The 17,089-nt window shown below is 31.2% G+C and overlaps 1 long non-coding RNA gene across 2 annotated transcripts in view; it reads right to left on the bottom strand.

Annotated features, from left to right (window-relative positions):
• Positions 1–533: 533 nt before the first annotated feature.
• Positions 534–17,089, bottom strand: part of LOC120621492 (uncharacterized) — an 82,044-nt gene continuing 65,488 nt past the window's right edge. For both annotated transcript variants that reach the window (XR_005658169.1, XR_005658170.1), the window contains one exon: positions 534–6,876. This is a non-coding gene — a long non-coding RNA (uncharacterized LOC120621492). The remainder of the gene's footprint in view (positions 6,877–17,089) is intronic.

Here is a 17,089-nt window from a genome sequence, read left to right on the forward strand (position 1 = left end):
CTAAGCAGTGATAAAGTACCCCAAACCTTATTTTAATGACCAGTACAAACATACTGCTATATCATTGGCTAACACCATACTTTCCTGTAATAATACCCCAAACTGTTTTTAATAATAGGTCTGCATCTTTGTTCTAGTTCTTTCTACCAACTCTTGAAAAACAGAACTTCTTGTTTCTGACCTTTATCTGCCAGTAGCTCCTCAGCCCACGCTGGCATGACGTCTCTGATTGTCAACCCCCGGGTCACATGCTTGTGTTCTGTTTGAAATGAAGACCTGAGAAGTGAGCCACTCACACTGCCAGCCCCTGTAGTGAAGGCAGTGTTTGCTGCCAGTTAATAATCACAACATAGAAAATGCTCAAAACATAAAATAGAGGCCCGGTTGGTCAAAAAATAAAAGGTCAAACATCCATTAAACTGTCCATGTGCCAGGCACTGTGCTCAAGAGCTTCGTAGGAAAGACTCGATTTTCTGATCTGTATATGAAGGAATGGAAAAAGAGAGAAGCTAAATAACTTGTCCAAAGTCACAAAGCTAATAAATAATACCATCAATAAATATTCAAACTGAGATTTCCTAAAGCATGGTTTGTAAAATCTCTCCTTAGCTATGTTCTTAACAAAACAAAGACATCATTATGTGGCATGTAATTTTCTCAATAGCAGTATTTATTTTTTGACAAAATTATTCAGATTTTTATTAAACTTCAATCATTTCCACATTCATTTTGAGCATTCAAATATGTATACAGAGATTTTGAGGGAAGCATCCATTTAATTCAAAGTGATTAAGTTCATGTTAAGAGGGGATTTTTTTTCTCTCAGTGAGCCACATCAATAATGTTATGATTTCTTAAGAAATGAGATTTATTTTACTACAAATACAAAAACTATATACTTTTAAAACCATGTTCTAGTATTAGAAATACCATAAGTTAAATGTGAAATAATTCTCTTACTAATTACAGTTCTCTAAAAGCAAGTTCATCAAATATCCACACACCTTTGCCCTTCTCCAAAAATTATAACGAAATCATATAATACTTCAGAAACTATCAGAACCATGTCATTAAGAGTCCATTTTTATTTTAATGATAATGTATTAGATCTACAAATACAAAATTAAGGTTAAACATGATGCAATGTTAACTTTTAATAAAATGCAGTGATTCCAACAGTAAACAAACCATTGGTCTGTACTATATTGAAACCATTGTCTGTAACTGCATAATCTCCCCTCCCCTTATTATGAAGAACATTAGAAGCAAGCATGCAGATGAAAAGCGAAAATCTATGGTAAAGGTAATGATCTTTGAAAATTTTCTCTAATGAGTAATTTGTGGCTCAGTGGATTTCAAGAGATTATTGGTTTTGGAAATGGATTCTATCAACTAAGGAGATAATGAAAATCATTAGGGCCGAATAAAATAAAGCAGCAAATTTGTAATGCACACGAGCACTTTCCAAGTCTCTAGTTTGCACGCAAGTTGAAAGCCTTGTTTAAAAACACAATTATAGAAGGATTTTTTTCTGTGTAGACCTATATATTTCTGTATGGTACAGTTTATAGCAAGGAATAATATTATTTTTTCCATTTATAGTAAGGAATAATATTACTTCAAATGCAATTATTGAATATAATTTTATTTAAAAACTGAAATTTAGGATGTTATATAATACAAAAGAGCAAGTCATCTCCATCTGTTTGATGCCAAGTAATAACTTACATATAGATTGTATTAAAATACTTTGACCCAAGGCATTGTTGCATCATGTACTCGATACAGAAATAGCTTCCAGCATTATTTCTAGATAATTTGCTTGACATTCATTACAGACCAACAGTGTTTTAAACTTTTATAATTCTTAATACACTCATTTCTGTTTTGGCTATTGTATCCTCAGTGCCTTGGGTACAAGAGAAACACCATTAAAATCTGTTGAATATCTGAACGAATAATATATATTCACACTTAAAGATAAATTACAGAAGCTTGAATTGTAGGAGATTTAAATGGTTAGCCCCACAAACTCCTTGAAGCAAATAAATTTGTATTTGTATTACTGTGTCAGGTAATGAATGGATTATACCAATAAAGATAATATTTTTAAAAGCTTAGTTTGATCATCTTTAATAATTAAGTGGAACCCAGATATTAATGAAATTTTTGATAAAACTTTACATAGTATTTTTCTTTTGTGAATGTAAAATATATAAAAATAAATCTAATTAGCTATTTGTTTAATAAAAAATAAATGAAGTATCTACTTTTTATTGTTCGCCTAATCTCAATCATTTTTTTCGTACTCTTTCTCATTAATAAACAGTCTTAAAATCATTTACAAAGAATTTGTTCATTTTTATTTCTCAACACTAACTGTTGATTATAAATGCTAATAGCATTTATGACATTGACGAATACAGAGGCAAGCCTGTGCATTTGGAGATGTTGATATGATGTATTCCCAAAGTTTTAATTATTTTAATATTGAAATTGACTACTGGCATATGAAAAAATAGTAAGAGTTCATTAAAAGTAAATATGACATTAGTTAAAGTAATAACTTATTCATCTAAAAGGATATATAAATATATGGGCATAGACATAGTTTTAGTTGTATTCATCTATTTGTGTATAATAATGAAAAAAATCAAATATTTAATTATTTAAGATGTTTTTATGCATCTTGGATTGTAACAAACAAGTACTAGCATCAAATAAATGCCCCATGTCATATTTATATGGACCTAGTCTTTACTTTTATTTATATAACTTACTCTTATTTAGATCTACTCCAGCAAAAACGTATCTAATTGTACAGCTATGCCTTTATTATACAGACATAAATTGAATTAACAAGTGCTCATTCTTCAAAAGGCAAGAAGGGAATGGAGACATACCTCTCCCTTCAATGTAGTGCAATGGGATATAACCATATTGTTCTGGAACAGATCGTTCCGATAGCTCTGCTGCCATCATTTTTCTTTTAGTAGAAATAATTTAAGTTATTTTGAAGGACTAGGGAAGGATTCTTGAAGAAAATATCTGGAGGATGAGTAAGAGTTCTCAAGACAAATTTAGTAGGAATAAATGTTGGGAAATGGGAACGGAGTCCAGGCTGAAGAATGGACTATGCGAAGTTCTGGTCCGTAAATAAAGACGAACCTGTAACTGGTTCTCTAAAGTTAGAAGCAGAGAAGGGGCTCAGCGCTTGATGAGAGATGAAGCAGTGATGTAGTCATAAAGCATATGTTAAAGCAAAGTTAGACATTTTCACATTATCCTAAAGGAGAGGTTTTATTTTTTAATATATATCACTTTGATCAGATTTGCATTTTAGAAACAGTGGAAAACAATATGCAGATTTTATCACAGGATAACAAGATTATAGATAGGAAGGCCAGTTAGGAAATTCTTTACAGTAAGCTAGATCAGAATCAATTAAACTAACTAAGAAAGTGTATTCTTTTGTTCCCAAGAAAGTTCCCCAGGAGGTGTCTATATGTGTATCACATTTAAAAGTTCGCTTCAGACCTAATTTCTTATGAAGAATATGTATTAGCATATTTTTTCTTTAGTTATATTAACACAACATATTTTATAATCTCTGAGTAGAATATGAAAAATTATGTATATACCTTTCATTACTAAATGAAAAATATAAAAATAATGCTAAAGATTTGAGTTAATATTCATAGTGATTTGGAAGCATACTCTGCGTAATCTCAAGTATCAGTAATTTCTGTTTTAGGATTTATAGCACACATAAACTTTTTGCTTTTTTATCATATCTTTCTCATTCTAATCTCTGCCTTTGTATATTGGACTTATGTTAATAAGTTTTCTTGCTAAGCTTTCTAAAAGAATTAGAAGTTTCCATATACTGATATAAAGCATTTGTTTAATAAAAATAGAAATCATATGTTTTGAAAATTTTTAATGCTTGTCATTATAATACACATTTCCCAATAGACATATGTATTGTGTATACTTATTCTTACTTAGGAAAATAGATTGAAGCCTCAGTTTGGGTCATTCAGTGAGTTCTTTATGCCAACATGGCATAAACTGGTTGTTTTTATGACGAATTAGTTCAAATAAATATTGTATTCATATGCAGACACTCACATTTTAGCCTGATAAAGATGCTGTCTCTTCTTACCCTTTTCCCCTTGTGATCACAGCACTTTAATTGTCACCAAAGATCCAAAGGGGTTCTGTTTGCAGAGACGCTGGCAGCTCCATAATGAAGATATGTTAATAGTAAAATGGCAAAGCTTTCAGGGCTGTATATATTACGAAAAGGTTAATGAGTAGTGCCTCCCACAGAGCACTATTTAGCTGACTTTGAAATTTTGTTGATGAGAAAACTTTTCATTTTCTTTTCTGAAGAATATGTTGACTGATGATACTTAGTAACTTCACAAAAGAAAAGTTCACATTTATGTCTTTTTGTCAATTGAAAGGCTTTTAAGCTGTGGGAATATGGACTACTATTTCAAAATATCTGTATTTCTGAGTGGCTAACATTGCTTGTTAGATGTTGCTTTTCCTATTATGTTGCACTTCTTGATTCTCTTTAAATACAGGCTGAATAATATTACTAATAAAAATAATGATAATCAGACAAAAATAGTGATGACATTAGTTATTCTTGGTTATAAGCAACAGAAATGGACTCTGGCCATTTTAAGCAAAAGTTTGATGTGTTGGATATGTACAGAGGAAATTACTATATTGATTGCAGGTTGGAGAACCTAGGTTAGAAAAATATGCAAAAATGAGACTCTCAGAGCTCCTGGCAGCAGGAGCATCTGGCCAGAACCTTGCTAGACCTGTCACCACTGAACATTGTTCCAGAATAAGAAATTTTAAACTTTCCTTTCTTTTACTTCAGAATCGCTAGATTTACACTTCCGTATCTGAGAATCTGATTGGCTGAGCTTCATTATTGTAAACATCTGATTAAGGAGCGAAATTATTGCCTCCCACAAAGTGAGTTTGGCCCCATTGAGAAAGGGGCTATTTGAAGCTGAACAGCAAAAATGACAAGTGGTTACCGTATTTCATCACTTTGGCTTCTAAAATCCAAAAACTCTCTTCTGTCCATTTTTATATTGGTAAATAAAATCATAACGCACCTATCACTTAAGGAGATATTCACTCTCTTACCTAATGGGAGAGAACCTCAAATACTGTCAGTTATTGAGCATATAGTTTACATTTGGATTAACTCATCATGTCATACATTCTTTGTTTATGATAAATACATAATGACATGTATTCAACACTATAGTATCATATGGAAGAGTTTCACTCCCTTAGAAATCCCCTGTGCTCCACTTGTTCACCCCTCTTTCCCTCCCCCGGAATCTGTGGCAACCACTGATCTTTTTACAGTCTCTACGGTGTTGCCTTTTCCAGAATGTCATACATTATAATCAGGTAATATACAGCATTTAGGACTGATCTATTTCACTTAACAGTACACATTTAGGATCCTTCCATTTTTATGTGTGTGTGTGTAACTTGATAGCTCATTTCTTTCTATTGCTGAATGACATTCCTCTGACTAGAAGTACCACAGTTTATTTATCCATTTACCTCCTATAGAACATTTTAATTGCTTTCAAAGTTTAGCAATTATGAATATAGCTGCTATAAACATTCATGTACAGGTTTATTTATGGACACAACTTTTCAACTAATTTGTGTAAATCTCAAGGAGTATGACTGCTAGGTCATACGTATAAGAGCATGTTTAGTTTTGTAAAAAACTTCTAAATTGTCTTCCAAAGTGGCTGTTCAATTTTGCATTCCCATAACAAAGAGTTTCTGTTGCTCCTCATCCTCATTTAGCATTTGGTATTAGCAGTGTTTATTTATTTAAATTATTTTACTAGATGTATTTTAGTACATAATTGTTTTAATTTGAAATTCCTTAATGCATATGGTATTGCACAAATTTTCATATGTTTATTTAAAGATTTTATCTTTTTCCATTTAACACAAACACGTTACGCTAATCTGCAAATTATGAAGTTAATGGTAATGTTGCCTATGACAAACACACCATATCAATAATTGTTTGAGAAAAAGGAAGAGATGTTACAAAGCTGGAAATAGATAACTCCCACATTTTCCCTTCATGTGTTACATACCAGGATTTATTAACTCCCTCCTTCACTACCCATTATTGACTCTGAATAATTTCACATATAGAGAGGATTCTTTAACCAGAAGCAAAATCTATTTTTAGGGGTTCCGTTTTGACTGTTTGGCCTTTAGAGAGGCATAATATATTATCCATCATCATTTTTAGACCTTAACGAGACTTAAATGAGACTATGAGAAAGAATATGAAGGAATTCCCAGTTTTAGCCATAGTCCATTCGGTCTCCTACATGTAACGAGAGCTCTATTTCTTAATGATGACCCAGATCTATTACTCAAGCCGATACCCTGAACCCATTTTTATTTTTTGGACAATTTATTCTGGGAATTATCTACAAGAACTTCAAAATTGTCAGGAACCCTCAAAATGACTGTATTGCAGCTTTATTTTGGAACCACTGCTCTGTCCTGATGAAGCAGTTCTCATCTGTGTCGTAAATGAGTACAAAAACCCAGGAGAGGGAGTCCTGAGCTCCAGGTACAGAGACAAACATTTTTGTTAACAGATCATTGAACGTACCCATTAGAAATCCCCCTCATACACATGCATGCATTCACAGTTCTCTGTGGTACCCAGAAACTCATGCACTGTTTGAGAGCTTGCACCAAATCTCTGAAGCAGTGCTCCAAATGGGAACCACGTAGCTTGGCAATAACAGACTTGCATGAGAACGGTGATGGGCAAACAATTGCAGAGTCCTGAAAAAAATTGAACAGTTTTAAGTTGAACAATACACAAAATGGTTCTCAACATTTCTAAAACTATTGTAGCCCTCCTTTCTCCCATTGGATATTTTACAAGCCGGTCAGCTCCATCCAAATCCAATGGTCAAAAATGATCAAATTTTGATGCAAGCCCATTTATCTATAGCTAAAACATTAAGGTAGTTTTTAAGAAAGCCTTCAATTTAATGTTACATGAGGTGAACATTAATATTAATATCTCAATATCTCTGAATTTAAGGATGGTAGACAAGGAAAAGAAAGGATGTGTGTGTATGTGTGTGTGTGGGGGGGAATTGATAGCTACAAGAGAACGGGAAGTGAGAAGGGTGCGAGAGGAGATTGAGATCGATATACGATTGGCAAGAGGGGTAAAGGAAAGCTATATGCAATGTTTTCTTTACATAAACAGAAGAGATTAAAACAATACCTGCTACAGGCATTTATTTTCTTGATATTTGAGGATTGAAACATTTTATCTATACAACTGACTCCTTCTAAGGACTTTGTTTACCTCAAAGATAAGATTTAAATTACTTGGAATGGCAAAAAGACCCTTCACCATCCAGTCACATCCAGTTAGAAATTTAAAGTGAGACTAATTTCTAACCTTAGATTAGTCTCAATTGAATTTTAGTTCTAACATTCAGCATGTACCCTAACTTTCCTCAATCTTTTCGCCAATTTAAGTACTCTAAATTAATCATAAACTTTTGAGGATCCTGTTCACTTCGCTCTCTATTAATGTCCTTTCTTAGGTCTAGAAAGCCCTGTGTTATGCTCTTTCCATTTCCTATTGAACAAATATTTATGCTTCAGAACATGTCTCAAATGTCACTTCTGTGAATTTCTCCTTAACTTTCCCTTGCAGAGTTAATTATTCTCTCTTTGTACTCCTAGGACATTTTGTATATAAAGCATTTGCTGTACTGCTTTGCAATTATTTGTTTCCTCCTTCTCTTTGCCCACTAGATGTGAGAATAGAGATTATGTAATAGGCAACTCAAGTGATAAAAAGAATAGGTATTCACTTGATGAGTGTGTCAAATAATTGTGAATTTGAGGTACTTTTGGAAGCAGTTGTTTATGTGAACAATACTCTAATGAAACTTTGACCTTGGAGATTAATCATATTCAGAACTTTTTTCATCTATAGTTTTGCAGAATTTTTAACTTTAGCTTCTATTTGCTAAAGAACACAAAAAGGAATAAAAATAATTTTTGTACTCAAAATATTCATATATAAATTTTGAATATTTTACACTCAAAATGTTTTTAAAAACTTTGAGTTTTTAATTAACAAGAAAAAAAGTAGGAAATGTAACTTGAAATTCTTGACTTTTTTAAAAAAATTACAATCTTTAACAATAACAAGAACTTTGTTAATTTACTCAAGACAGAAACAAGACATATTAATAAATAAATGAAAATAATTAAATTCAACATATGATCACTGAAATGGCCAATGTTATTGGAAACTTTTCTTGGGAAAGCTGTGGAACTTTTTAAGACGGTGGAATTGCTAGCAACTAAATTTAGATTTTACCTGTAAGGCTTAGAACTAAAACTAATAAATTTAAAATAATCATTTTAGACCTGACAGTTGGGTGCATGTGAATACACTGAACTAAAATACATCCCAAACGTAAGAGAGTTAAAATCATAAGCACTCTCTGTTTTAACAATGCAATTTTGAAATTCTATTCCTAGTTAGCCACAGGGAAATATGTTAAATATCTGTACAATGATGGTGAATGTCCCAATATTTAATGTAACAAAATAGACAAATCTTCCTAAGTTACACCAAGACAATATAAAGTAGGTTTCAGTCAACACATCTTGATGTATGCTTGAAGTATTTTATAAAACCTAAAAAAGAAAATAGGAAATAAAGAATCAAGACAACTCGCCAGCTCAGAGATATTTACACCACAGACCACAGAAGACAGGGCCAATGATGGGTGACTAAAATGTTGAAATAACAAGTTATTGAGAATTTTCATTGTACTACATTATTTACAAAATTTGTCTTATTTATTGTCTTCATCTGCTCAGGCTGCCATAACAAATATACCATGGACTGGGTGGCTTAACAACATACATTTATTTTCTTACGGCTCTAAATCCAGGAGATACAAGATCAAGGTGCCAGAAGATTGTGTTCTTGGCAAGGGCTTTCTTCCTGGCCTGTATCCTCACATGGCCTTACCATGATTAGTATATGCAGAGAGAGTAAACAAGCCCTTATAATGGATTATAAGGGCACTAATCCCATTATGATGCATCTTCATGACCTCATCTAACTCCCAAAGGCTCTAATTCCAAATACCATTACATTGAGAATCAGAGTTTTCACACAGGAATTTTGAAGGGACACAAACATTCAGTTTGTAACGTTTAGCCCACTTATCTATGGCCAGACTTCAATAGTATTTATTACATTTATTTATTTATTTAGAAAATAACATATATATATATATATATATACTGGTGGTTGTATGTATATATATATATATATATATATACTGGTGGTTGTAGACCCAGAATATAGTTCGAAGACTTGTATTCGAAGTTGTATAGCCACAGCCTTCATAGAGAACTAATCTTTAAATAAAACAGAAAATAGCTTTCTTTCCCTGGCAAACTTTAGCTGTTCATCATGACGAGAAAATCAGGTTTCATGAAGTAATCCAAAGTCATACAAAGAGAAAGAAGTAAACCTGAGAATTTTTATGCAGAATAGTTTGAAATTTAAAATCTGTATTCGTAACAACCTACACAGTCCAAGAACCTACCTGAATCATTATATTTAATACAAGAAAAGGACAAGTAATATAAATTAGAGAATGATCAGCATATAAACGATATATAAAACCATGTAGCTGCATGTGTAGTTTCTAATAAAAAAGATGCCAAAAGACTCATCTAAATCTATCTAGAATTAAGTGAGGAAGTAAAAGAAACTAGCAAAGCAGACTAAGAAGGTGATGAAGGAGGAGAACCATGAGAAAGTGCTGTCCAATGAGCCAACTGAGGACTGATTCAATAAATAGGGAGTGGATCAAAAGTGTCATATATTGATTACAAGTTCAGAAGGAGGAGACCTAAGAAATGGTCACTAGTTTTTGGTGTTATGGAAGTGATTTTTCAGAACAGTACCCAGGCACGAAACACCCAAATATTGGCTCATCCTAAGAGACCTGGACTTCCATTGGCTTTGGTGCTCACTCCACTTTGAGGGTTCATAAGTTTGACTTGGTAATCTCGAATTGTCCTTAAGTGAATGAGCCATCTTAAAGTAAGACTTCCCAAAGTTTCTCTAGTACCAACTTAAATCTAGAAAGTTCTTTAGATGTCTATAATGACTGGTGTTAAGGCCAAGCAAATATATACAATTTAATTTGTTAGAAGGGCTTAATTTACACATTGATCTCACTGTCAATGGGCATTACTGTTTGGAAGGTCCTGCACCACTCAGTGTGGTGACATATGACTCTATCAGCCCTCTGTCTTACAGTGGACTTCTGCACACAAGACATGCAAGAATAGGGTGGGGTAAATCTCAATACATAGTTTTCTTATCCACCCTGTCAACTACCTCCCGGAAAACATTAACTTTGCTACCTTAAAAGTGAAGAAAAGTGGAAACAAAATTTACTTTCTATCAGGGCCTAAGTGTATGAACAATCTATAATACAATTTTGACTATTCAAATATTATTTTGTGTTTCACAGTATATAAAGGTCATTCATCAATGTTATACATGATTTTGAACTGTGATTATAACAAGATCTCCCATGAGTTTTTGAATTCCTCGGTTATTTTAGTTATTTTGTATTCAGGAACAATTGCCACACATTTAGTTTGCTCTCCATGATACTGAAAAATCATTTCAGAGATTTTTATTGGTATATTTTCTTCCCACAAGACCTGCAGAGGTCTGAAATTTTGATTAAGGTTTCAAGTCACTTTCTCACAATATGTACTTGTTTAGCAAATAAATGCAGTATCCATCCTGATTGGATATTTGCTTTTTTGTCCCTCATGAGAAATTTAATCATTAAAATTTATTTCTTTTTGTCATAAACTCACTAAGAATACTCCTTATAAATGTTATAATTGGAAATCCCTCTTATCATTCTGTGTTACCATTTTGAAAATCTTGAATCACTACTCATGAACAACTCCAGGAGAACAATATTACTTTTCTTTGCCTTTCTCATTCATCTAACTTTCCTATTAATTCATATGTGGATTTCTTTCCACTATATTATGAATCCTCTTGGAAAATGAGCAAGAAATTTGTGTGCTTGTTCATATTCACCACAGAGTACAATGTAGTGTTTTCCACAAGGAAAATTCATTAAAAATAAGATAAATGTGTAAATTCAGACAATCTAACAAATTAGATTTTATTTATTCATTACATGAAATAGAAAGTTATGCTTTCTTCGTTATGTATATTTATGTGTTATTAAACACATAGTTTTTCTTATTTTTTTAACTGTAATAATCAAAGAGCTAGAGATAAGAACAATATTTTATTTTATATAACTTGGAACCCCTGGTTCTAATTAGAATGTCTGGTGCAGTTAACAGAGTAGGTAGTAGTTGAAAGCAATTGAATTGGCATACGATTGGGTGGAAATTTTAACTTATTGCCATATCCTCCTATAATCCAAATAAAGCAATGGAAGAACTATGTCTCATAAGTCTCTTCAAAAATATAAAGTGCTAACATAGTACTCAAATGTTTTGTTCTTTTAAATGGAAGAAGTTTAAAAAAATAAATCATATTTCCTACAGTAATGGTTATATATTTCTTGAGAAGTCACTAATATTTTGGAGAATATGGAAAAAATTTAAAAGTCTTCTCCCCTGAAACATCTACATATATACAGAGGCTTCACAAATCTTAACTTCTAGTATACAAGTGCCATGAATGAGAATACAGATCTACAGAAATCCATATGAAATATAGAGACATATCATTTTAATACATGACTGATAAAACCATGTTTCACTGATACATTAATAATAACCTCAAAGCATAATAGTAATAATAATAATAATAATAACTCTAGTATGGTTTTAAAAGAAACAGTAATTAATTTGGAATTCGAAATCCTACATTTAGTTGTATGACACTTAAAATATTTAATTCTTTTTGGCTGAGAACATTGGCCTGTATATTGGACATTGCACAGCAAATGGCACATTGTAGACACTCAGCAAATATAAGCAATCTGACTATTAACTATTTTCCCATCTTCTCTATGTATACATGACAGGTTATAACTGAAAAACCTGAGTTATACAATTTATTCTCTAATAAAATCTTCCAATAACATGTAAACTCTAACTTTCAATTTACTTTAAACTTTGTTTACACCTGACTTTTTATTAATATTTTTAATATTTAATTTTACATTTGCTATTTCATTAGTGAGATACATAACTGAGATTAATAATGCATCATATAAATATACTCAGGTATAATTCTACGTGGATTTGCCTTTTTTTTTTTCTATTTTCTACTTTTGAAGGTAATCCTGCCAAAAACATAAAGGTAGTAGAATTTAAGGTACACAGAACTTATTTTACAGTTTAATTTCATTGATACTTAGCACTATTTAATTTTTCTTCTATCCTGATGGTAGGTAACCATTCCCATGATACATGAATTCAGATATATTCTTAATTTTTATTTTTTTCCTTTTTATTTACTATCGAAAATTTAAGCAACACCACAAGTTCAAGATATATAAATATGGCTTTATACTTCTTTAATAAAATAATTTTTAAAATTTACCTCTAAAAATATCAAAGGTGTAATTTAATTTTTTTAATGCAAATTGACAGAATAAAGTTTAGACAGTAGGCAAATTTAGATCTTAAAGCCCAAATTCTGCATATACTATACTATTCTAATTGTTTTAAACCGAATAATATAAATGTTGACATGTTTATCTCCAAATTGAAGAAAAATACACCACACTTGTGAAAATCCTTCTATATATAAAGTGATATATTTGGAAATTAATTATACTTTGTTCATAAATAGTTAAAAGTATTTGTATATTCATGGAATTAAATAAAGAAAAACACTCTGGTAAAATCCCAGAAAAGTTTTTTATTGTAACTTTTATCATTCAATAAATTGTCTCCTTAAATCCCTGAGATTTCTAATTTTTATCTTTGGCCAACAAATTTCCTCTACTTGGGAAATGAATGTTTTCTCATTATTATCATCTTAGTCCACTGTCCACTTACATAGTATTATAATTAAAAACCCATTTTGATGGTTCATTTCTTTGAATACAGTTTTGTGAAACACTGCAGTCAAATTCTAGCAAAAAAAGGCTTTTCATTTTTAAATGTTATATCGTATGGATAATTTTTATCATTTACAAGTATTGTTTAAAATAAAGAGTTTATATACTATTTAGAGGTCTATTAATTTTATTTCTTTATAATTAACAAAAATCCTTTTTATCTATGTTCATACACAGAGATGGCAAGTTAATTCTTTGATCGCAACAAAACTAGAGAAAATCTTAACATATTTTAGAAATGCGTGCTTTTTTCACTTTAAAACATATACTATATAGATTTTCTATTTTAATTGAAAATATTGTTTGAGAGAATTAGTAACGTCTCAAAATATATGATTTTGTTTGAAGAGTACTTAGAGCTCTGTTTATTTTAAATTAAAAAAAATCCTTTTTATCTATGCAAGCACACAGTTGACAAGTCTATGTAAATGACAAGACTGTATGCGATATTTAACCAGGCACTGTATTGCAAACACAAACACAAGTTTTTATTTGTAATCATTAAGATCTAATTAAAAAATTAAAAGTCTCACCGCATTTTGACAATTCTGTATGCATGTCATTCAAGAAGATATTCAGGTTGATTAAAATAATCTCTCAAAAGTGAAATTTTCAATATAAACTTAAAGTGGCTTTAAATGACCCAGTATGGTTTGTTAGTCCTTCTAGTTATTTTTGCTTAGCTGCATAGATACTACACTAGTGTCTAATTCAAACCTTTTATCACTGTCCTTACACCTAACTCCAAGCTTTTCATTTTAGTTCCTGGTTTACTTATGGACTCAAAAAAATCTGATTTGTAAATATTCAACCTCCATTTCCTCTGCCTCATTATTCTGCAGTTCCCCTCTATCCACCTTGTTATTCTCTGATACTTTGTCTCCTTACCTCCTTGTCTCCTTTCTTTCTAGCCTTTTCTAAGCTAACCTTTCCTCCATTGTTTTTAATAATTTCTTCTATCATTTTACCTCAGTATGTTGTTTATTAAACAATTCTCTCTCACGTATTTTATTCTCTCCATTTACTTTTTATTCTACACAAAAACTCACTTACAACCCCCTGTCTATAGTAGCTTGATATTCCTATATGTTCAAAGCACTATCACAAACACATCTTCCATCCTGTCTCGAAACCATTACAAGCGATTTTGTCCTTATCCTCACGCTAAAATTGCTGTTTTAGAGTATTAGCTCCTGCTAACGTATGTGAAATAAATAAGAAAAAGTAGGCTATATGAATGGCGAAATGGAGAAGAAAGTAAAAGTATCTGAACATTGGTTATACAAATATGTTAACAAAACTTGGACTCAGAACTTGATGCTTATAATTTCAACCTGTATGAATTGCAAAATGAACTTAAGTCACTGTTTCCTTTTCTAAAAATAATAACAATATTAGCATTTTGCTGCAGTTTTCAGTTAAATAAAAATGATATATGTAAAGATCTTGTATAATTGCCTCTCAAATAAGCACCAGCTACATATGTTTGTATGTTAAGCATAGATAGATGATAGATGATAGAATGTGTGTATAGTTCTAATACTAAAAAAAGTCTTTTTATTTTACCTAACTAAAAATTCTTTTGATATTACCTAACTAAAGAATTGCTTTAGGTTGAAATAAAAACAATATTTAGTGTCTATAGAATAAAATTAAGCACATTTCTATCTATTAATATTGATATGAAATCCATATTCATACTTATAGATAAAGTATTATTCATTTTTGGCAGAAAAGCAAAATATGTCTTTATATGACCATCTAAACTTATATCCTCATATTCTTGGATTTCCATGAGTGGTAAAATTGGACAGAGTTTAAGTATAGTTTAATCTTCTTAAAATTAAATGTCACGTTATTACATTTTGTTGATACTGTGATGATCAATGAAAGAAGTCCCCGTCAAAAAAGAGAAATAAATAAATAATCATTTTCATTAAACAAATATGTACAGGTTGGTTAATTTTCTAATTGAAAAATTACAGATGTTTTTACTTTTTTATCATTAAAAATAGTTTGCATGACCAGAATTTTACCCTCACATAAGATCATAGGAGAAAAGATAACTTTCCTATATAAGCCAATGAACTAAAACTTATAGCTAAACATTGCCAAGGTCACAATATGGCATTCTTGACACAAGATTCAGATTATACAATCTCACTGAGTCCATTTTCACTAGTCATGGTGTTATATTTTCCAAGTTCTTATTATATGCATGTATGTGCTAAATTCCATGGATAACTTCATAATTCAGAAATTTAACTTCTAATATGACATTGTAGAAGGAGAATATGTAAATCAAATTATATGAATTAATATGAGTAATTCATTTAATCTGAGACTGCCATAGAGTGTGATTCATGTCTTGGAGCCATGCCTCTTAGTATTTATTCATAAGAATTAAGTATAGTAATAGAAACAAAAAAAATCAGGAGTTGATCAAATCATCCTTTAATGTTTATTATTTTTGGAACCATGAAAATGTGCCCCTCATAAAAATCTATCAATAATATTCAAATATAAATATAGGTACATACAAGGAAAAGCAACTTTTCTACAGCCCTAGACCTATATAAGCGTGATTTAAAAGTAAGCCCCCCCCGCCCCCCGCCGACACACACCACATAACACCACACCATGCCACACCACACCAATGTGGTTAGCCTTGGAAATGTCCAGAGCTAGACACATCTGCCCTTATCTCTGGTCATATCAGCACAAAAGCTCAAGTCTCCAATTATGAGAATCCATCTCCATATGTCTTTTGATAAATTCTTCTTCACCATCTTTCCCCTTCCAGAAATGTCTAAATCTCCACCCCACCTCACCTCCAAAAAACAAGATATAAATAAAACATAATTCCTATCCTTAAGGAGGTGACAATCTTGTTGTTGTTTGCATAATGCAACACTTAATATTCTGAGTAATTCTTTTGGGAAGTAACAGTCTTTTAAAAGTCTTTGAAGATTGGCTGCTTAATTTGTTAATTGATTGACCTCATTGGCTGTACATCCAAGTGAACTCATTCTGACAATTTGCTTTACTGAAATTGGATACTATTAAGCCAAAGGTTAGTCTTGCAATTGTTTGAAGATTTCCAGTTTTCCAAAGACCCTCCCAAGGGTTTTGCCAGCATTACTAAAATTATTTTTTTCATTTCTATGATCCTCATTTCGATGGTCTGTTGCACCTAACAAAGCAGAGATATAAAATCTCATTTTGGAAGAAGATTTTATGCTTTAGGGTGGAGGCTCTTACTTCAAGCAGTTGCAATATAAGGGAAACTACATTTATTTAAATTACAAATTTGAATTTCATTTCATACTGCAGCAGAAACCAATCAATCTTCATGGGAAACAAAGAGTGTGAAGTACATATGATGGAATCAGCGTTAAATGTGATATAGTTTTATAACACTTGTTTTAAGTGATTCAAAAGACTGATTAACTAAAAGTGCTTATGTTAATATATTTTAGCTTCAGTAATTTTTACATAGCTCCAATCTAAGTATATGTGTTTATGAAAGCAAATTTGACAGAAGCATAAGAAAATATATTGCAGACCACATATCTCTTTATGATCAAATCTAATGTGAGACATCAGAAATTATAGCTTATTATTATTAAGCAAATGTAAGTTTCAAAAAAAAAGTCATTCCAGACTACAGTGTAAAGAAACAATATATGTATACATAAATACATAAAAATAGATTATGATTTAACTATCCAGTTTTTAAATTTAAATTAACCCTAATATTAAACCTACATTCTCAGAGAGAATATGTATTATCAACATTAAATGAATAAAGAATCTTGATTTTTAGATCTCCTATTTCCAGCCAAGATTGTATA

The sequence above is a fragment of the Pteropus medius genome, unplaced genomic scaffold (genome assembly GCF_902729225.1).
Source record: "Pteropus medius unplaced genomic scaffold, Ma_sr-lr_union100, whole genome shotgun sequence".
In the NCBI taxonomy this organism is placed as follows: domain Eukaryota; kingdom Metazoa; phylum Chordata; class Mammalia; order Chiroptera; family Pteropodidae; genus Pteropus; species Pteropus medius.